The sequence below is a fragment of the Plecotus auritus genome (assembly GCF_963455305.1).
Source record: "Plecotus auritus genome assembly, chromosome: 11".
Taxonomy (NCBI): domain Eukaryota; kingdom Metazoa; phylum Chordata; class Mammalia; order Chiroptera; family Vespertilionidae; genus Plecotus; species Plecotus auritus.
In genome coordinates, this window is record NC_137777.1 from 8,702,189 (window position 1) to 8,723,815 (window position 21,627).

Below are 21,627 nucleotides of genomic sequence, written 5' to 3' on the forward strand. Positions count from 1 at the left end.
GGGCCAATGAAGCCAACAAGGGGAGTCAAACGCTACTATCACCCCTCCCCACCGTAGGAACTGGAAGGGAGATCCCACATATATCGTCCAATAATGCATTGCCTCAACTTCCTGAAAAGCTCTTTGAGACAAAGGGGCAGCAGCAAGAAAAAGAATTCGGGAGAGCAGAAACCAGATCTACTCTGCGCCTATTCCTAGTCACCCACGTGGACACCTACACCTTGTGGGCTCAAGGGTTCATCCAGCACCGGGGACAGACCGCCTCCCTCCTCCCCCGCCCCATCACCACCACCACCCCCTAATAAAAGCACCTCACGCTACCCTACAGCTCTTCCCTGCACACGTCTTGGTCTGCAGATACTTGTTGATTAAGAAAGGAAGGCGGGGGGAGAGTGTGGAGGGGCGTGAAATGGCAAAAGAAGGCCTGAGCTTCAACTACAGAACGCAGAGAACTGAAAAACAAAATAAACCGACGCCAATTACCAGACAGCACAAAGGAGCCAGCCAGCCGCCAGCCCGCCTGGGGAGGTGGGCGGGGCCAGGGTCCAGAGCCCAGCAGTCCCCGCCCCTCCACGCAGGCAGAGCGGAAACCGCGCGTTCCTTAGCAACCGTGGCGGCCACGCCTACCTCAGCCCCACGTCCGCGCAGGTTATTCCCACCCGCGGTCCCTAAGTCACCACCATACCCACGGGGTATCCCGAGGTGCGGGTTCCTCCTCTTCCAGAGCCTCCCTCAGCCCAGCCCGCCCCAGCGCCGCCCCCAGGAGCGGGGAGATGGTCTCTAAGACGCTTTGGGGGCCCCGCTGAGGAGGTGCGCCCGCCTGCAGTCCCGGATCCCGAGCTTCCGGGCAGGGCCTCCCCGCCTCCCAGAGTCGCCCTCGCCGGACACACACACCTCAGCTCAGCCGAGGCAAGGGCCGACAAACTTCGGGGCCGGCTTGCCAATGGTGCACAGGGCCCTGTCACTGAGAGGCAGTGGCTGGACGAGCGGGCGGCCGGCACACTTCCCCTCCCAGAGAGCGGGACGGAAGGGGGCGGGGCTCCGGGGAAGGGGCGGGGCCTGTCCTCAGCCCGAGTTCCGATTGGCCAGTCTCTCTCCCGCCTCTGGGCTGTCCTGGAGGACGCCAATGCGTCTTCCCTGAGGCCTGAACTTACCTTGGACATGGATCCTGGGCTCAGACACCTGCCTGGGAATAAGGCTGTGGACATTTAACATAAGGACACCGCCCAGCCCGTGTGCTCAGTGGTTAGGCATCGGCCTATGAACCAGGCGGCCACGTTAGATTCCCCATCTGTGCACGTGCCTGGATTGAGGGCTCCATCCCCAGTGTGTGGCATGCAGGAGGCAGCCAATCCGTGATTCTCTCTCATCACTGATGTTTCTATCTCTCTCTCTCTCTCTCCCTTCCTCTCTGAAATCAATAAAAATATATTTATGAAATAAAATAAGGACACCTACTTGTTTTATAAATATAAAACACAAAAGTACGTTCCTTCACTTACTGAACGCTTGTCCCCGCACACACAACCTATCCATTGTCTCCGGGGGCCATCCTGGATGCAAGCATGCAGGCTCTCAGGACACAACGTTGTTTGCCACTCGGAGCCAGAAAGATGAATCACCGCAGGAAAGGTGATTCCTGAAACACGGCCAGCACTGAGGTTTGGAGGAAGGCCCAGGACTCCAGTTTGACATTGACAAAACCAGGTGGAAAACATGTGACAATTGAATAATGTATACATTGTACTCATGTCATCCTCACAACACCCAACCTCACGACGAGATATATTATTATTATCCACAGGCGACAAGTGATGAAACTGAGGTTCAGAAAAGTTACATGTATTCGATGATCTAATGAAAAAGTGCCTGTAGTCATTATTTTTATACTTGTGGTACATTGAATTTAAAATTATTTCAAAAACTTATACAACTTCCAATTTAATTTTTCTCTTGCTCAAATGTCACTTTCCTTTAGGCCAGTCCAGTATAGCTTTTTGAAAAAAAAGGCCTTAAGAAAGGAAATACTATACAAAAGAACGAATAGACTAACTAAGAAGGTTCTCTGAAATCAAGGCCAGGAATTGAATCCGAGTAAGAGGTTTACCTTCTCTCCTCCTAAATCATTTGCTGGCCTCCAGTTCCTCTCACAGAAAGAAAGGTACAATTAAATGCGATCATCTTAGTATCACCAGGTTGTTGGGTGTGGAGTTAAAATAGTAAAACTCTTTTCCACTGTATTAATAAACCAATACCCAGAAGTGTTTACCTTGTTAGATACAGTGGTAGTAAGAAAGAAAGAAAAACAAAAATACCTTTGGAGAATTGCTTTGAGATTTAAATATTAACCATAGTATAAAATTATTGGAGTAAAAGAAACATTCCAAATTCTTCTGAAAGCTTGCTAACTGCGAATACCTCTATCCAAAATTTTTTTTATTTGTATGACTTGTAACCGCATTGTTTCTTTAAAAAATATTTGGCTTTATACTAAAAATAAAGAGCTATAATATATATTAAGAAGTACATTATATAAATAAATACTGTAAGATTAAATAAAAGTGGTGAATTATTTATTTGAATTATTTTTCAACTGCATATTAAATAAGTACAGCAAATACACTTGTTTGAATATTCTCATATATGTGAGATTATACGTTTAAATAATGTATTATAGTCATGTAAATGCATAATCATTGAAATAAACACAGCTGTACATTCCCATATGTATAGCTCCAGATGTTTGAAGCATACATTCAGAATTCTGGAACTCGACACCTTGGTATCTGGTTAATCATCCAGTAGAAAATACTGTGCTGAATATGCACAGGAATACATCCTAAAACTCTATCGAGAGTGGAAAAAAAAACAAGCTGAAAACAGTGAATAATGAATTTCTGCCACTGAACAGATCCTTATGAAATAGCCTGTCCTAGCAAGTTGTTCTGAAAACAGTTTACTGACCTGTAAAATGGACACTAGCCCGCTAGTCATAGGAATATGAGTATTGCAAAGTAGTCTTCCTGTATCTTTCTAAATAATTACACTTCAAAAAATAATGTTTAAATTAAATAGGTTAAAAATAGAAGAATATTGGTATAACAATACTCAGTATTTGTCAGAATGTGGCAGAATATGGTAAAACTGAAACAATGCTGGAATTACTAAAGAAACCAGATATTATGCTTTTTACATTGCTTATTAAAACAACAAAATGAAATATATTTCATAAAGATTTTCTCAAATGTTGGAAACTTCTATTTATCAATAACAAAATTAAATTAACCAGAACATCTGCGTCTCCAGGAATGCTAGTCTTTTCTAACGCAGTTTCCTTATTGCATTAGTTATTATCTCAAAAGTATAATGAAATAAATTACTTAAATTAAATTTCAAATTTATTTAATTCTTCTACTTACTTAATTCTTATGCCAGGCACTGTACAAGGCTCCAGAGGAGTTAGCAGAGAACAAAAAAAAAATTCCTTCTAATGGAGTTCAGATTTTGGAAGTCAATATGACAGACAATAAACCAAAAAATATATATATACATACAGGGTGCAATATAGTTTTTTTTTATTATTGTTGTTAATCATCACCCCACTATATTTTTCCATTGATTTTTAGAGAGAGTGGAAGGAAGGACGGGGGGCGGGGGGGAGAAGGGAAGAGAGAAACACTGATATGAGAGAGACACATCAATTGGTTGTCTCCAGCATGAGCCCCAACTAGGTGGCCAGGGATCAAACCTGCAACCCAGGTACACACCCTTGACCAGGAATTGAACCCGAGATCCTTTGGTGCACTGGCCAACACTAACCACTTAGCACACTGGCCAGAGCTAGTGCTGTACAGTTTTAAGTGCTGACGATAAAAATAAAACATAGAGGTTCATGGACAACGTTGTGGGTGGCTAAAAAGAATAACAAGGAGAATACCTATTTTATTACTCATTTTAGAATATTGAGTCTCACTATTTAGAATGAATATTAGTTGTTGCTGGAAGAAAGTTTTCCTTTTTTATATTTATTTTCTTTCAATTTTAGTTTTTAAAAATTAAGAAGGGCAGCTAAATTTGATCAAATTTTTTAAAGCATGTAATTATATATTCATAAGGATTTCCTCCTTTAATTCATTAATGAAATTAATTTATGGATATAAGTTCATCCTAACTTTCCTGACATAAACTATATTTTGTAATAATGTATGATTATTTTTAATTTGCTATACTCAATTTGCTAATATTCTTGAATTATAGCTTTATTTATGAGTAAAATTGACCTACATTTTTCTGTTTGTCTTATAGTGATCAAATTTAAGAATTACTTCAGTGAGGGATTTTCCATCTTTTTTCTATGGCATGAATCATTGAAATAGCTTTAGATTATATCTTTAATACAGGAGTAGCCAACATTTATATGAAGAGTAACATATTACAGACTGTTAAAGACTTTTATAAGCACTTTATGTATATTAATTTGGTTAATTATCACAGCAACTCTATAAAGGACACATAATTATCCACATTTTACGGATGAGAAAACCGAAGCACATGAAAGTTACACAGCATATTGAAGTTCTTTTGAGTGTGATGCCCTTTTATATATGGTTTCCAGTTTATTTTATTGTCACCGGTCTACTGATACTTTCTACCTCTTGGGTTGATATTATTAACTTAAATTTTGCTAGAAAAACATGCATTTCCTCTAATTTCTCAAATTTGTTGCCAAAAGTTGCCATTTTTTCTTTTAAATCTTTGATTGTTTACATATCTCTGATGCTGTTTTTAATATTCAAATCACATGTATTTTTACTCTTAGAACGTTTTTAATCAGGCTCATTAGGGGATTTAGCTATTTTAGTGGTCTTTCTGTATAACTTGCTTTCAATTTTTAAAATTATTAATCTCTGCCTACAGTTTTCTCATTTCAGTCTTATTTTTTTTCTAATTTACTGAGATGAATGTTCCTTTATTCTTATTTAATTTTTTTCATATTAAAAGGTTTTTAAAGCCATAAACATTTTCCCCCATACTTTCCCTTTCAAACATTTTGTGTCCTTGGATCTCAATTGAGTCTCTTGTAGGCGTGACTGCCCTTGCTGTGTCTGTATATCCCTGGTATCTATTTGCTCACTCCTTCATTTTCACCTTTTTTAAAAATCCCTTTGTTTCTATTGTTTCATATAAAATAATTACAAAACATCTTTTTCTTCCCAGGCTGATATTTAGAAGAATAAATGTTTACTTTATTGCTTCTTTTCTTTCCTTTTTCTTATTTTTTCCTAGATCTCTTATTCCTGTTTTTACCTTTGTTAATTTAGAAGTCCTAATATGTACATGTTGCCATTTTAGTTCACAGGGCCCATCTACTTTAAAGGTTCTGTTTGGTCTCTTTGAGAGCACAAATGTTTTTCTTCACCTACACATGTCTTTATTCAACTCTGCTGGCTAGGCCAGGCTTCCTGAATTATTCATGTGATTGAAAATCTAAATAGTAGGTACACAGATTGGCTTCCTGTGAACAGGTGATGTGTAACTATCAACTGTGAGGAGGCACCAGAAGGAGGGTTCTCCGATCTCTGTTCAGTTAAAAGTCTTAATGCAATTCCAGTCTCGGGCATAAGAATTACCTTAGTTCGTCTGTGTGTCTTTCTTTGCAGTACTTCTGGGTCCCGGAAGATCCTGAATTGTTGTGCCCCCACTCCCACCTGTAGGATTTGGTTTTGAACAAGCTCTTGAACAGATACATAGTGTTGCCACGCTGTTGAGCTACTTGTCCTGTTTCCTGCATTTTAGGAAACATTTAGTTGGTAGGCTATTGGGAATGTGGGTGTCCTGAACTTGAGTCCAGAATGCCATTTTCCAAGAATCTCCCTGAATGAGCTTATAACAATGCAAATCAGATTATATCATTTCCCTGATTAAAATCGTTCAATGACTTTCCATTGCACTTGGAATTAAATATGAAGTCCTTTCCATAGCCTGCAGTTTGCCTGATCTAGGTGCTGTCTACTTCCCCAACCTTAGTGTATACCATGCCTGTACTTTGTCTTTCTGTTCTATTTTTCTACTAGAGGCCCGGTGCATGAAATCCATGCACAGGTGCGGTCCCTAGGCCTGGCCAGTGATTGAAGTGTGAGCGTCTGGTGTGAAAGGGCAGGTCCCAGCTGACCTCTGGGCCCTGGGCAGCCCCTGGGCCCCCAGGCCTCCCCCCGCCCCCGCCTGAGCCATCGACCCCACCCTGCTCCTCAGCACCTGGGAGCCGGGCGGCAGCCCCACCCCCCACCACCACCGCTGGTCGCCATCTGCAGGGAGATCAGTGGGGCGATTGGGCCCCACTCACATGTGCCTTGGCCTGGTGCCACCTGCTCATCTGGTCCACCATCCCGCCATGGTCCCACTCTCGTAAGGGCCCCTCGGGGCTGGCAGCACCTCCAACTGTCGCCCGCTGCCAGTGCCACATCTCCAACACCTGCCAGGTCCCGCGCCGCCCCCTGGTGGTCAGTGCATGTCATAGTGAGTGGTCGAACTCCTGGTCGAGGGGACAATTTGCATATTAGGCTTTTATTACATAGAATTCTTCCAAAATTCTTTAAAATTCCTGGTCCATTGATTATACCCTATATTATGTTCTTACTAGGGGCCCAGTGCATGAATTCGTGCACCTTGAAGGGAACTGTGGGCCACGAGGCTGTGGTGGGCACAGGGGTGGGTTTTGGCCCATCCTCCACACCCCTGCCTGGCCCCTCCCTCTGTGGCCCAGGCCCCTGTCTGGCAGCAGCCCCGCTCCCGCCACCACTGCTCCCACGTGCTGATGGCACTGCCCCGCTCGCACCCACTGATGGAGCGAAGCGATTGGGGCTGGCACCAGCAGCGGGTGTGAGTGGGACTGTTGCCGGCAGTGGGAATAAGAGGCAGCCAGCCCTGATCACCCCTCAGGAGCAGGAGGAGGTGGAGAAGCCCTGAGGGGCAATCGGGGCCAGCAGCTGCCGCTTACACCTGCTGATGACGCCGAATGATTGGGGCTGGCGCCAGGCGCTGGCAGCAAGTGCAAGCGGGGCCAGCGCCAGCAACAGGTGCGAGCGTCAGGCAGGACCACAGCACGTGGGAGCAAAGAATGTTCAGTAAACAGCAGAGGCTTGCCCCAATGACAGCGACCGGTGCCCCACCTTGGTCCAATGCCCCCGCTCACCTGCTCCACCATCCCGCTATGGCCGATGCCTGCCATGTTCCGCATGCACCCCCTGATGGTCAGCGCATGTCATAGCAACTGGTTGTCCAGTTGTTCCATCCTTCAGTCTATTTGCATATTAGCCTTTTATTATATAGGATAGCCAAGATATTGACACAACCTATGTGCCCATCAGTAGATAGATGGTTAAAGAAGAAGTGGTGCATATATACAATGGAATATGACTCAGCCATCAAAATGATGAAATCTTGCCATGTACAACAATATAGATAGACCTAGAGGGTATTGTACATAGTGAAATAAGGAGAAAAAGACAAGTACCAAGTTCGCTTATATGTGGAACCTATAAACCAAAATAAATAAATGAAACAGAAACAACCATAGACACAGAGAACATTTTGATGTTTACCACATGAGAGGGGGGTTGAGGGGCTGGGTAAAAAAGTGGAATGGATTAAGAAGTACAAATTGGCAGTTACAAAATAGTCATGGAGATGTAAAATATAACATATAGAATATAGCCAATAATATTGTAATAACTATGTATGGTGTCAGATGGGTAACAGATTTATTGGGGTAATCACTTCATAAGTTATATAAATGTCTAATCACAATGATGTACCTAAAAGTAATATAATATTGTATATTAACTCTAATTTAAAAATAAACATTGATTTTAACAAAGAATATTATTTGTGATTTTAGTCTTTCTATTTTGATTTTTGAATATTGTGTTATCATCCCTACCCTCTCTCCTGGCCAACTGTCTTGTATATGTCACCAAAAGGAAGATATGATGGAAAATAATTTATAATAATAAAAGTGTAACATGGTAATCAGACAAGACGTCTGAAGCCGGTGCTGGCAGCCTGGGGAAGGAAGGCCTACTCTTGCACGAATTTCGTGCATCGGGCCTCTAGTTATAAATAAGAATAATTGAAAACAAATCTTTTGTGGGTCCATCTATCTTTTGTCATATTTAAAGAATGTATTACAGCAATATATTTCAATATAGAAACCAGAAGACTAGTTTGCTTTTTGCCTCTGATATGCTTTGATACTGAATAAAGCTCTTCAGCACAGTTAAAAATTGGAGTTTGTAAGATAAAGAATGAATGATTAATAATTACATTATGTAATCAAATATTAAATATTTAGCCTACTTAATATTGATATATTGTACTTCCCTTTCCATATTAATTTTAATCTCTCTATTAATTTTTTAGTGTTATAATAAAAATGTTGTGAGAAAGAGAAATAGTTTTAAGCTTCATTGTGAGTATTTATATGTAGTTTAAGAAAGACAATTGGTGGATAAGGTTGTTGGATAAGAATGCATTCTACTGATAGAGACTGGCAAAGTTCTAAGGAGTTAGTGTTAGCACAGTAGATAGGTAGAAAATAAAACTAGATCAATACTTTTTAAACTTCTGTTCTTGATAATTCATCAAAGACTGTCAAGAAACTTGAGAACTACTATAACATTAAAACATCTTTATTTTGTGAAACGGGCAGGTATTTTGTGTGTAACATAGGTGAGTTGTAAGTAAGTATATAAGTACAGTGGAAGGGATGGGGTAGTGGAGACTCTAGCAATGTAGGTCTAGTGTGGACACAAGTTGTGGGAGAGAAGAGAAGAAAGAGCAACATCATCAATTAAGCATTTACTATGTGCCTAACACTGGGCTGTACTTTACAAACATTGATCATTGAACCATTATCCCGAAACTATATAGTGGGAAATAACCCTATGTATAGATGAAGCAACTGAGAACTGAGAGGTTAGAAAACTTGACTCAAGTAGCACACTACTAATTAGAAGGGATAGGATTCAAATTTAATCTGAATATAAAGCCCATTCTCTTCCAACTATCCTTCTACTTGAAACCGCAAATACATCCAAACCAAATATAGGCAAATGATCAGAACAGAAGAGAAAAGTATACGATGGGAAGTTGAGGGGAGAAAGCGGAAGTATTTGTAAGCCTTCAGAAACGTATCTGGAGAGGGATCAAGTAAATATCTACTGCAGAACTATTATTAAGGCAGAATTTTATTCTAAGCCAGGGGGATGAGATAGGAATCAGAAATGAGCGGGAGGGCCCTGGGCAGGTAGCTCAGTTGGTATCATCTAGATACGCCAAGTTGGCAGGATCAATTCCTGGTCAGGGCACATACAAGAATCAACCAATGAATGCATAAATAAATGGGACAACAAATCGACCTCTCTCTCCCTCTCTCTCTAAAATCAATTAAAAAAAGAGGAAGAAATGAGTGGGAGGAAATATAGACTGATTTTGGACTCTTGTAATTGGATGTATCGATCATATCCTGTACATCTTGAGCCAAGAATTTTGGTGAGAGGGCAAAGATCATTTGAACTTTATGCATTAAAATGATTACCATCTGTGTGTGTGTGTGGGTGTGTGTGTGTGTGTGTGGGGGGGCGCGTGTGCGCGCGCACCAGGATACATCCTAATTAAAGTTTTATTCAGTAACTTAAAAATAACGGACATTTTGTTTATGTGTTTCTCTTCCTCGTTAGATGGTAAGCTTCTTGTGGTTAGGGACCATGTCTTACTGACCTTTGAACTGCCTTTGTCAGCTTACAGAGCCTGGAACACAGTACAGTATGTGGTCAATACATGCTGATGAAAGGAAGAAGGATGGGAGGAGGAGAGATTGGGAAGGAGGGAGAGGAAGAGGAACCAATTTGAATGAGATAAAGGAATTAACAGAGGGTTTTCAGACAAGCAAATTCAATAAAGATTTTACTCTGTTACATGAATTTTATTCTCAAATCGTGTGTGGTCCATGAAATTAAACATCCCTCAAATTACTCAACATATAATAAAACTACAGAATATAAATATGCAGTTAAGCAGATGCTGTCAGTGTGTGTAGGTGCCAATTTTTACATATCCTTTTGTAACAGTATTCATGCAGTTTCCCTGTGTTTTCCCCCCACAAAACAATCCATTTTTCTTTAATAATAATAATTGCTAGCAGCCCAAGTCTACTAAACAGCCCTACAATAATAAGTTAGTATGTGCCCATATAGAGGAAAGAGAAAGGATTACTTCAGAAAACAGATGTCAGCTTCAAGCTTCCAAGGATTTATTATAAACAGAAATGAGCAAAGAACATGAAAAATACTTTGGCAGTGCTATTTGAATACAGAGCTAATGAAAGGCTATATTCACCACCAAATATATGCTAACAGCCAAATTGCCAGGACCTCTACTGTTTCGGAATGGTCTATGCCAAAACACAGACTACAATTATCCATAAAAAATGGTTAAACAAAATGTGAAACAGCACGATTAACTTTCTACTGGGAAATCTCTTTCAGTATAATTGCATTCTGTTGTGACAAATAGGAAATACATACAAATAATAAATTAAAAATCAATTTTGGATAAATAGTGCTATAGAAAAAAATGAAGCCTGAGTTAAATTTATAAATTAGCAATTATTCTGAACCACTTCTTTCTTTTTAGCATTCGTTTCAATAAACACTTTAACCGTGGAAGCCCATGTATAGCTAACTCTGAAAATGATTTTGTCATTTGTCATCCTAGTCATTGTGCTACATAAACAGACTAGTAAAAAGTCTTAACGTTTTTATTGGTAAAATTAAATATTTTTAAAGACACGAGTCTATTATATAAAAGAAATGTTTTACATTTTGCAATTGTGGAACTCACTGGCTATTATTTATTTATTTATTTGTTTATTTACTTATTTATTTACTGGTGATTCTGTTGCTGTTTTGAGCACCAACCAACTGATGCCATGGAAAGTAGTTTAATAATTTTAATGCCATATATTTCGAATATCAAGTAGACTACTCGGACAATGCACTGTTTAGAAGATCCTATTATAATGCACAATAGTGTGGGGTGAGGAGATGCCACATTTATTTTGAGAGGAAGAGAAATCTGTGTTTCATTTGCTACACTGCTAACTTCACTTTAGGTAATTGCATTCAGCTTTATTATTGCCCAGAGCAATAACTGATGGTTAGTTATTGAAGTCTGAAGTGATTTTCTCATTTCCCAGGGGAGTCTAGAGATTTACATGGTACACAGCAGTAACTAATAGATATAATCTGGTCATAATGTAACCATATAATGTGTTATTTACTTGTGGAGAACATAGATGTTTAACACTTTAACATTTCCTCAAGATGAGTGGAGTATTTCACTCAAGATACATAAATATTAACTGAATACTGTTTTACCCAAAATGACCAGAAATACTTTGTAAGAATTTATGAAATTATGCATATATGGATATGCAGTAATACATAAAGTTTGTTGTAATATTTTAAATTTTATTTTTTATTTAGAGACTCAAAAAAGTACTTAATATTATTTGAAAATTCTTTTCATATTGCTAAAATTTCAGCTAAGTCACATTTAACATATAATGAAAATTATACTGCAAAATAAATTTAGTGTGTGGTTATTCTGTGAGTGTTTATTTACTTTTTCCCCATTATAAATTTTTAGTTTTATAGTTTTACTTCCCCTGCACTCAGAAAATGAAATAAAAATAAGCTTTCTCTTCTTCTTTATCATGTTCATTGGAGACTCACAGCTTAACATCGGTTTTAGAACCCAAACTAGGAATGGCATACACATAAACCAGGGCAATGGAGAAACATACACGTTTTTACCAAACCCTCACTTTCACTGTGCAGAGGCAATTTTCTTTAACATGAAGGTATTGGTGTGCTCTCATTGTTTGCAAAATGTACATGTAATGTAAATGCATTGTACGATTCTTCAGTAAAATGCTCATGGCAGCATAGTGTAATAGGGGCAAATGTTTTATTAAAGGAGGTTTCTCTGTTCTTTTTTTTTTTTTTATCCAAATGATATAAATGTTTTATGAAGGTTTCAGAGTATTCCTCCTGGAAATATTATGGGGCCTGCTCTTCTCACAAAGCAGGAGAGATTTTTGCATCTTAATGCCATTAACCCTAATGAGTGTTATCCACAAAACACCTTGTGCATCAGAAAACAAAAACATCGTTTCTCAAAGAATAAAATAACAAAATAAAACAAGACTTCCCTGGGCTATGCATAGAGATTCATATTCCTTAGCACTGAATTCAGTATGTATAATGTATGCTAAAAGCATGCTAATTCTATTACTTATTCTGGAAAGCCTCTCTGATAATAGTGATCATGAATGCTTCTTAGCAAAGAGTTAATAGCAAAGCATCACCATAAATAATTTAAACTAGAGTTTAAGTAAACAAAGTACACAACAAACGAACAAAATACACTTTACAAAGCAATGTCCCTTCTTTTAGACAAAATACTGTCCACTTGCTAATTCAAAAAGACAAATGTCTTGCTTTTCCCTGTATCCTGCAGTATTGATATCACTGAGAGATTTTAAATCAGTACACATAATTCTATCCTAATGAAAAATGCTTCAGTGTGACTTGCTTTATCTTTCTTTACGTTTAGAATATATCTGTACAAAAAGCATGAGGCTAGACATAATCTTAGCGGTGAAGGTAGGCTAGGAACAGATCTCAGTCACTTGGATACCTTGTAGGTGGTACAATGTAGGTGGGACGCATGACAAAAATTGATTGAAGACACACTGCTTTTGAACTTGATGAGCCTGACGTCCATTTCCAGGATGAGAAATCATTTGGGACAGGAGTGAGAAGAAAGAGAAAGAAATCTGATAAAGGAAAAATTGTGGCAGAAACAAAGGTGCTATTTTTGTATCCTTCCAGCTCTGTTTTTTGGGGTGCATTTAGGGAAAGTCCCTTCTCATGAAAACCATGAGTGGAGAAGGATGTCACCCCTCAGAGCATTGGATTTCAAAGAGGTGTTGGGACAAAAATACCAGCCCCCGTAGCCAGGTTCCAGTTTGTGTAATTGTTAGTTTGGCAGGAGAATGTGTTCTAACAGCCACTATCCCAGCAGTGGTATGAGGGGTCTTGCCCAGCCTGTGTGGCTCAGGGGCTGAGCACAGACCTATGAACCAGGAGGTCACAGTTGGATTCTGGGTCAGGGCACATGCCTGGGTTGCAGGCTCGATCCCCAATGCAGGAGGCAGTGGATTGAGGAGTCTCTCTCATCGTTGATGTTTTTATTTCTCTATCCCCTTCTCCCTTCCTCTCTGAAATCAATAAAAATTGTAAAAACTTAAAAAAGAGAGAGTTCTTTTACCCCACAAAAAGGCAGGGTTTTTATAGTAAAACTAGAGGCCCAGTGCATGAAATTTCATGCACTGGAAAGGGGTCCCTCAGCCCGGCCTGCGCCCTCTCACAGTCCAGGAGCCCTCAGGGGTGGGAGGTGACTCGGTGATCAGGGGAAGGCGATTCCCCATCACACCTATGCTGCTGCCACTGCCAGCAGTGCAAGCCTCAGCCGGCCCTGGTTACCTGAGCCTCGGACCGGCCCTGGCCGGCTGGGCAGCTGCCATCCGAGGCCTGCCTGTGCCTCGGGCCGGCCTTGCTGCATGCCTGCCGCCCCGGCAGGGCTGAGGGGACTGGGTGCCACCATCTTGTGGCTGTGGGTGCTGCCATCTTTGAGGGCAGGGCAGTCAATTAGCATATCCCCTCCTTATTGGCTATGGGTGCCACCATATTTGAGGGTGGGGCAGTCAATTAGCATATTCTCTCCTTATGGCTGTGGGCACTGCCATTTTGCGATGGTGTGAGGGTAAATTAGCATATTCCCTATTTATTAGATAGGATGAGTCACAAAAAATGTATGGCTTTGATAGTTTCTTTTATCCTTGCTTCCAAATAAGGTTAAGGGTGCTTGATATAGGGCTCATTGACATTGTAATTAAGCAGCCAGTTATCAAACAATCCCAAAACTACATAGAGACATCCTCCCCCACAGCACACACTTGCTTTACTCACTCTTACTTTCCCCAATTCCTACACCTCAAAGTGGACCTAGCATGGGTTTAACCAGTCAGCTACCCTCTGCAAGTTGGGGAACAGAGAATCCCATAGTACTAAGACCAGGTGGAACAGAGGCATTCCTATGTACAAAAGACAACTTTAAAAAAAAACACAACAGTTAAAATTAGTGGACACATGGATAGTAGCAAAAAATTGAGGATAAATGCTTTAAATGGTAGAATGTGTATATGCATCTAGAGCAGTGGTCGGCAAACTCATTAGTCAACAGAGCCAAATATCAACAGTACAATGATTGAAATTTCTTTTGAGAGCCACATTTTTTAAACTTAACCTTCTTCTAATGCCACTTCTTCAAAATAGACTCGCCCAGGCCGTGGTATTTTGTGGAAGAGCCACAGTCAAGGGGCCAAAGTGCCGCATGTGGCTCGCAAACCGCAGTTTGCCGACCTCGGATCTAGAGTATGAAAACCAGGAAGAGTCTTAATATTGGCAGACCAACCACTCTTCCTAAAAATCAATCATCAGAATCAACTTCCCTAAGTGTTTTCTGCCTTCTTTTTAAGCTTTCCTTTCCTTTCCTTTCCTTTCCTTTCCTTTCCTTTCCTTTCCTTTCCTTTCCTTTCCTTTTCTCTTCTTTTTAATCACCAACAAATGATGTTTTTATTGACTTGAGAGAGAGCGAGAGAAGTGCTGATTGGTTGCCTCCTGTACGTGCCCACACTTAGGTAAGTGCCCTAACCAAGAATCGAGCCCTCCGTGTTTCTGGTGTACTGGACAATGCTCCGACCAACTGAGCCACCTGGCCAGGGCGAAGTTTCCTTTCTTGTTCCTGAAATTTGATCACCTGGACTAGACCTTTGAAAGTAGAAAGAAAAATTTATTTCCCAAGCAGAAGCATACAAGAAAGCTAAATTTTCCTCCAAAGTCAGAATATTCTATTCCTTTAAACATTTCTCTCTACAACCTAGTATAAAACATGATTATGAAGAGAATGGATTCTAGACTCAGGGTGCCTGTGACCAAATCCTGGCCCCAACACTCAGCAGCTGTGGATGGACCTTGAACAAATAATTAAACCCCTCTGTGACTTAGTTTCCTCGTCTGCAAACAGGGATAATTGAAATTTGCTAACACATTGGATTGGGTTATTGTTTGACAAGTTACCTTATCAAAATAACTTGATACATTATTTTGTAGGTAACGCATAATAAGCAGTCAATAACTGTTAACAAATGAGCCAGTTAACATTGTAAATTATTAATAGTAAGCTACATGACTCTGCACCTTTACGGCACATCTATGCTACGTGATAGGTATATAAAATCAAAACACATGGGAACCATGGAAATGCTGGCTAACTACCACGTTGGTTTGAGTGCTGGTTCTTGACCTCCTCTTCTAGTTAACTCAGGGAGGCAGCTAACTGTTTTATTTTGTCTTCATAAAGCTTCGCCTGGAACATGCCTAGCTCCTTAAGTCCTATTTGTATTTCATCGACTTTCTATAATGCCCGATGCTGAGGATTGTTTAAAATTTCCTTGTCTACTGCAAAATAACACACGTGCTTCTGGTGTTCCATTTTGTCTACAGGCTTCTCATGTTTCCAGAGAAAACTGAAGCAATTTGAGAAGAATCCAGCTCGTGGCAGAAAGAGAGCTCGTGTCCGCATGCGACAGAGCAGCTGTGTCACACACGGCACGTATCAGAAGCAAGTGCTATTCCTTTAGCAAAGGTCTTCCCAGAGGTCTCCAGGTGGCAGCTCAGTCGGAGGTGGTCCAATTATCCACCCCCGGACCCTGCAGACTTGGCCACAGTGATTTCACTGGGGAGGGCAACGAACTCCAAGGCATCCACGGGCTCCTGAGATAGCATGCGTGGCATATGGATACCCACATAGTCACGACACTGATACCCACGCTAATCAGATCTCCCTCCCGGGTGGGGTTGGATTGGGAGGCACGTAGAATAGCTCGTCGGTGGCGGAAGCAGAAGAGAAAACGTAGCAAGGGAAGCCCAGATAGCTGGAAATTAGATGTTGACTGAAGAAGAATGGGGCCCGCACAGGGGAGAAAGCAATGAGGTAACTTGAGAATTGCATTGGCTCTCAAAGGCTGGATCCCATTTGCCACAGGCCTGGCTGTTCATGATTTCTTATTCTTCCTTAAAACAGTTGGTTGGTTGGTTGGTTGGTTGGCTTTCCTTGATGATTGGCTAAAATTCCAGTTTTTCTTATTTTTATAGGATTCCCTGAATGAGGAAACCTGAATAAATCTCTGTTCCTTACAAATAAAAAAACCTATATAAGAATGAACAGAACACTAAAAGTGGTTCTTAACATATGCACCACACTAGTGATATATATTTGTGGACCTAAGATCAATTATGGAAAAAGATTCATTTACAGTATTTTAATACTTCACATATTATAGCGAAATCTTTTTGTTTGCTTTTCATGACTAATCTATGGAGGAATTTCTGAGTATATTTCCTAATTGGCCCATATTTTAAGCACTTATATAAGATATAACAAATTAGCTACTTATATTCATTTCATATAGCAATATTACAATCATTATTATAGTCATATTAGAGGCCCAGTGCACGACATTCATGTACTGGGACGGGGGTGTCCCTCAGCCTGGCCTGTACCCTCTTGCGGGGCGGTCGGACATCCTATGAGGGGTCCTTAGCACTGCCGTGAGCCTGGCTTCTGGCTGAGCGGCGCTCCCCCTGTGGGAGCGCACTGACCACCAGGAGCAACTCCTGCATTGAGCATCTGCCCCCTGGTGGTCAGTGCGCGTCATAGTGACTAGTCATTCCATTGTTCGGTTGATTTGCATATTAGGGTTTTATTATATAGGATTTTAAAATATGACTATTTTATTTACATTGTTCATATTATAGAATTTTAAGGATATAGAATTTCTGAAAAAATCTATTGTGCTTTAACTTATAAAAAAGTGATTAGTCTACTCAGCTATTATAAAATATATACACTGAGTGGTCAGATTATTATGATTTCTAAACGCATAATCATCTGGCCACTCAGTGTATTTGTATCTCAAATGGGTACCAAAAGTATTCTAGACTTTTGCTGGAGATCAACCACCTATTTGCCCTGAGCTTTCTATCAGCCAGTGCAAAGGGGAAAACTGATCAGGTGCACGATTTATAGTATCTTTGATATCAAATAAATGAGGTAGTACTCAAGAGAAGTACACTGAGTGACCAGATTATTATGTGTTCAGAGATCATCATAATCTGGCCACTCAGCGTATTTTACACATTGCATTAGGCAGTCACAGTTGGAGTTTTTGTTCATTTACTTAAAATTACTCTCTAGGTATTGATGATTTTGTTTTCCTATATGGAGAGTATGTAAACATTTTATTTTTAAATAGCAAAATAAGCCACTATAATACAGGGTTGTCTCCCCAAGTCCTTCCATAAGCATCCTATGAATCTCTATCTATTGAATTCTTGCCTGCTTGCCAGTGTTCCTTGCTAACTGATAAACTTCTAGAGAAGAACTGTATCTTCTGTATCTTATAGTTCCATCATCAGGCATATAGCAGTCATTCAATAAATATTTGTTAAATTACATATGTAGAAAAAAAACCACTTTTTAAATGACTGCAAATGATACATTTCCTTCTAAGCTTATGGCAGAAACCAAATACCTCCATTGAATATCTACCTACATTGTTATTAGACTTCTAAGGCCATTACGCTCCAAAGGTGATGAAAGCAAATGGGATATTTTGCAGTTTAACCCCTAGAAGGAGAAAAAAGTTGATCAAAATTTGTCACCAGAGAACAAGATAATAAGGCGTTAAAACATCATTTGGAACCTAACATGGTATGCACTTCCTGTGGCTATTAGCAATTTAATTATTGATGATAATTTTTGTATTAGAGACCTTGGATACTGAAGATTGAAACCATAGCAACACCTGTCTCTGCATGCACTTTTTTGTGTAATTTTAAATATGGAGCACTAGGCTCAAGCTACTTTATGCGGATGGAGGTGGGAGGGGAGACCGAGGTGGAAGCCTGCCACTGAACTTGAATTATGGAGGGAATGCAGCCCTGTTGTACTCTCTTGTCAATATCTCCATCCAGCTGGTGCTGACATAATTAAGCACATCAAGCACAGAAGACGACATTTTAAATTCCAAGTGCTGTTCCAAGACCTGTGAGTAGCTATGAAAGGTGCCTACAGTAATCAATAACACATGGTAAGGTGTGTAGTTCTAGTAGTTTCTCTCTCCATTTTGGATCTGTTACAAAACACAAAGAACTGGAAAAGCCAAGATTACTAACTTCATAAAGAGTGGCCTTGTTTAAGGAGTTTGACTTATCAGAGTGTATTTTATTTTTTAAAATATACTTAGGATTGGATCTTTCAGCACCAGCGTAAAGCAAATAAGTGAAACTCCCTGAGACCACGAAGGTCAACCTCTGTTGTTCTCGACTATACCACAGACTCTAACATGGTATGTATCCACCAGTAAGCTGTCAATAAGTATTTGCCTGATGGAATGAATACCTGTCCATAAAGGGGGAACATCCTGTGCATTACAGAAGATTTATGTGGATTAGAAACAAAATAGATAAAGCATCTAAACATCTGTAGCAACAACTGATGCTCCATAAAGTGGGAGCAATACATAGTTATAATATACTAGGGGCCCAGTGCACGAATTCGTGCAACTTGAAAGGAACTGTGGGCCACGAGGCTGCAGTGGGCACAGGGGTGGGTCTTGGTCTGTCCTCTGCACCTGTCTGCCGGCAGCCCCGCTCCCACCACTGCCACTCCCACACACTGACGGTGCCAGCCCCGCTCGCACCTGCTGCCAGCGTGGAGCAATTGGGTGCAAGCGGGGCTGGTGCCATCAGCGGGTGCAAGTGGCGGCTGCTGCCCTGATCGCCCCTCAGGAGCAGGAGGAGGTGAAGCCCTCAGGAGTGATGGGGACTGGCAGCCGCCACTCGCACCCGCTGATGGTGCCAAGTGATCGGGGCTGGTGCCAGACACCAGCAGCAGGTGCAAGCAGGGCTGTCACCGACAGCAGGTGCGAGAGGCAGCTGCCAGCCCAGATAGCCCCTCAGGAGCAGGGGGAGGTGGAGAAGCCCTGAGGGGTGATCGCAGCCAGCACCTGCTGACACCACCGAGTGATCAGGGCCGGCACCAGGCACCAGCAGAGGGTGTGAGCAGCAGCTCCAGCGCTGGCAGTGGGTACGAGCACTGGGTGGACCGTCACACACGGGAGCAAAGAATTTTCAGTAACCGCCAGAGGCTCACCCCAATGACAGTGACCAGCGCCCCGCCTTAGTCTGGCGCCCCTGTTCACCTGCTCCACCATCCTGCTGCGGCTAACGCCTGCCATGTTCTGCACACGGCCCCCGGTGGTCAGCACATATCATAACAACCGGTTTTTCAGTTGTTCCAGTTGTTCCGCTGTTCGGTCTATTTGCATATTAGCATTTTATTATATAGGATAATGTAAATTATAATGGAATATATGTCTTAAATGGTTTGGCTCAATAGATAGAGCCTGCGGACTGAAGGTTCCTGGATTTGATTCTGGTCAAGGGCACCTACAGTTGCAGGCTCAATCCCTGGTCCTGGTTGGGGCATTTGGGAGGCAACCAGTTGTTGTGTCTCTCGCACATCAATGTTTCTCTGTCTTTCCCCCTCCCTTCCACCCTTTCTAAAAACCAATGGAAAAATATCATCAGGTGAGGATTAACAAATAAAAAATTATAATGGGATATAGTTATATATTTTGGCTTTTAAAAATATAACTCAGAAAAAAAAAAACCCACAAGATGGCGTCATAAGGTATACACCTGTACGTGCTGCCTCTCACAACCACACCAAAACTACAACTAAAAGACAAAACGTCTATCACCCAGAACCACGGGAAAGCTGGCTGAGTAGAAGTTCTACAACTAGAAGAGAAAAGCACATTGAGACTGGGCAGGATGTGCACAGGCGCAGAAAAGCAGAGGTACGGAGGCGCATGAATCGGGCTGGCGACTGGGTGCACTGTTTCTTTCAATCCAAAGGGAGATATAAGCTCCCGACTGCTCTGAACTCCAGTTTCCAGCGAGACTCTGGGGACCCAGACTCCTATGGAGAGAAGCTGGACTGTCTGCCATCGGGTCAGAAAGTGAGGATGGCTTTCTTGCAGAGGTGCTTGCAGGAATCATTGTTTACTGCGCTGGGGCATGGGACGCGGAGACGTGGAGACAACGAGACGGCTGACTAACAGCCATTGCTGTTTGCTACAGCCTGGTGATTCCCTGAGACCCTGTCCCACCCAATTTACAAACCCACCCGAGTTGTGCGCAGCGGCTTTTGCATATGAATGGCCTGCCCTTTCGCAGCTTAACCTAACAAACTGCAGCTGGGTCAGACAGCTCCAAAACTTCCAAACTCCAAGTAAAGAGGAGAAATCTGCAGATCTCACTGTAGCTCCTGGTGGGTGGCCTCAGACAGCAGCTGACCTGCACCTCCTTGGAGATCCAGGAGCCAGTGTACCTAGTGTTCATTGTGAGACAACACCAGATTTCAACTCCTCACATCCATAAGTGACACACTCAAGAGGCAGACTCAGTGAGAACAAAAGCCTCACTGAAGCAAGTCCTGCCCCATAAGGGTGTCTCCAGCACAGCAGTTCTTCCATTATAGACACAGCGGGTCTTCACAGCCAATTGGCCTGGAGGTCAGTTCCTCCCAGTGTACAAACAGCAATCAAGGCTTAACTACAACAAGACTGTGCACTCATCCCACAAAAGGGTGCACCAAGAGTGTCCACCTCAGGTGATTGGGGAGGCTGAACCACTGGTCCCCATAGGTCACCTACCACACAAAGCCACTCCATCAACACAGGGAAGCAACAAAATGCGGAGACAAAGAAACATGTCACGAATGAAAGAAATGGAGGAAAGCAAAATACTGGATATAGAGTTCAAAACCACAGTTATAAGGTTACTCAAGAATCTTCTAGAAACCTCCGAGGAACTTAGTGAGACCTTTAAGGATCTTAATGAGAATGCCAAAAAAATGAAAAAAGGACCAGTCAGAAATTAAGCATGCACTGTCTGAAACAAAGAATAATATACAGAAATTCAACAGTAGACCAAAGGACACCAAGAATGACACCAAAGATTTGAAATATGAGGAAGCAAAAAACACCCAACCAGAAAAACAAAAAGAAAAAAGAATCCAAAAATATGAAGATAGTGTAAGGAGCCTCTGGGACAACTTCAAGAGTACCAACATCCGAATTATGGGGGTGCCAGAAGAAGAGAGAGAGCAAAATATTGAAAACCTATTAGAAGAAATAATGACAGAAAACTTTCCCTACTGGGTGAAATAAATAGACTTACAAGTTCAGGAAGTGCAGAGAACCCCAAACAAGAGGAATCCAAAGAGGACCACACTAAGACACATCATAATTAAAATGCCAAGGGTAAAAGACAAAGAGAGAATCTTGAAAGCATCAAGAGAAAAACAGTTAGT

The 21,627-nt window shown here is 41.4% G+C and overlaps 1 protein-coding gene across 3 annotated transcripts in view; it reads right to left on the reverse strand.

The window, feature by feature from the left end:
* Nucleotides 1-1,020, reverse strand: part of TRIQK (triple QxxK/R motif containing) — a 42,601-nt gene extending 41,581 nt beyond the window's left edge. Inside the window, exon 1 of one of the 3 annotated variants that reach the window (XM_080646378.1) lies at nucleotides 895-1,020. The gene's annotated coding sequence lies outside the window, so the exon portion shown is untranslated. Of the gene's footprint in view, nucleotides 1-474; nucleotides 502-894 lie in introns of those variants that run through there. The other 2 variants (XM_080646377.1, XM_080646379.1) reach the window with 2 other exon arrangements.
* Nucleotides 1,021-21,627: the final 20,607 nt, after the last annotated feature.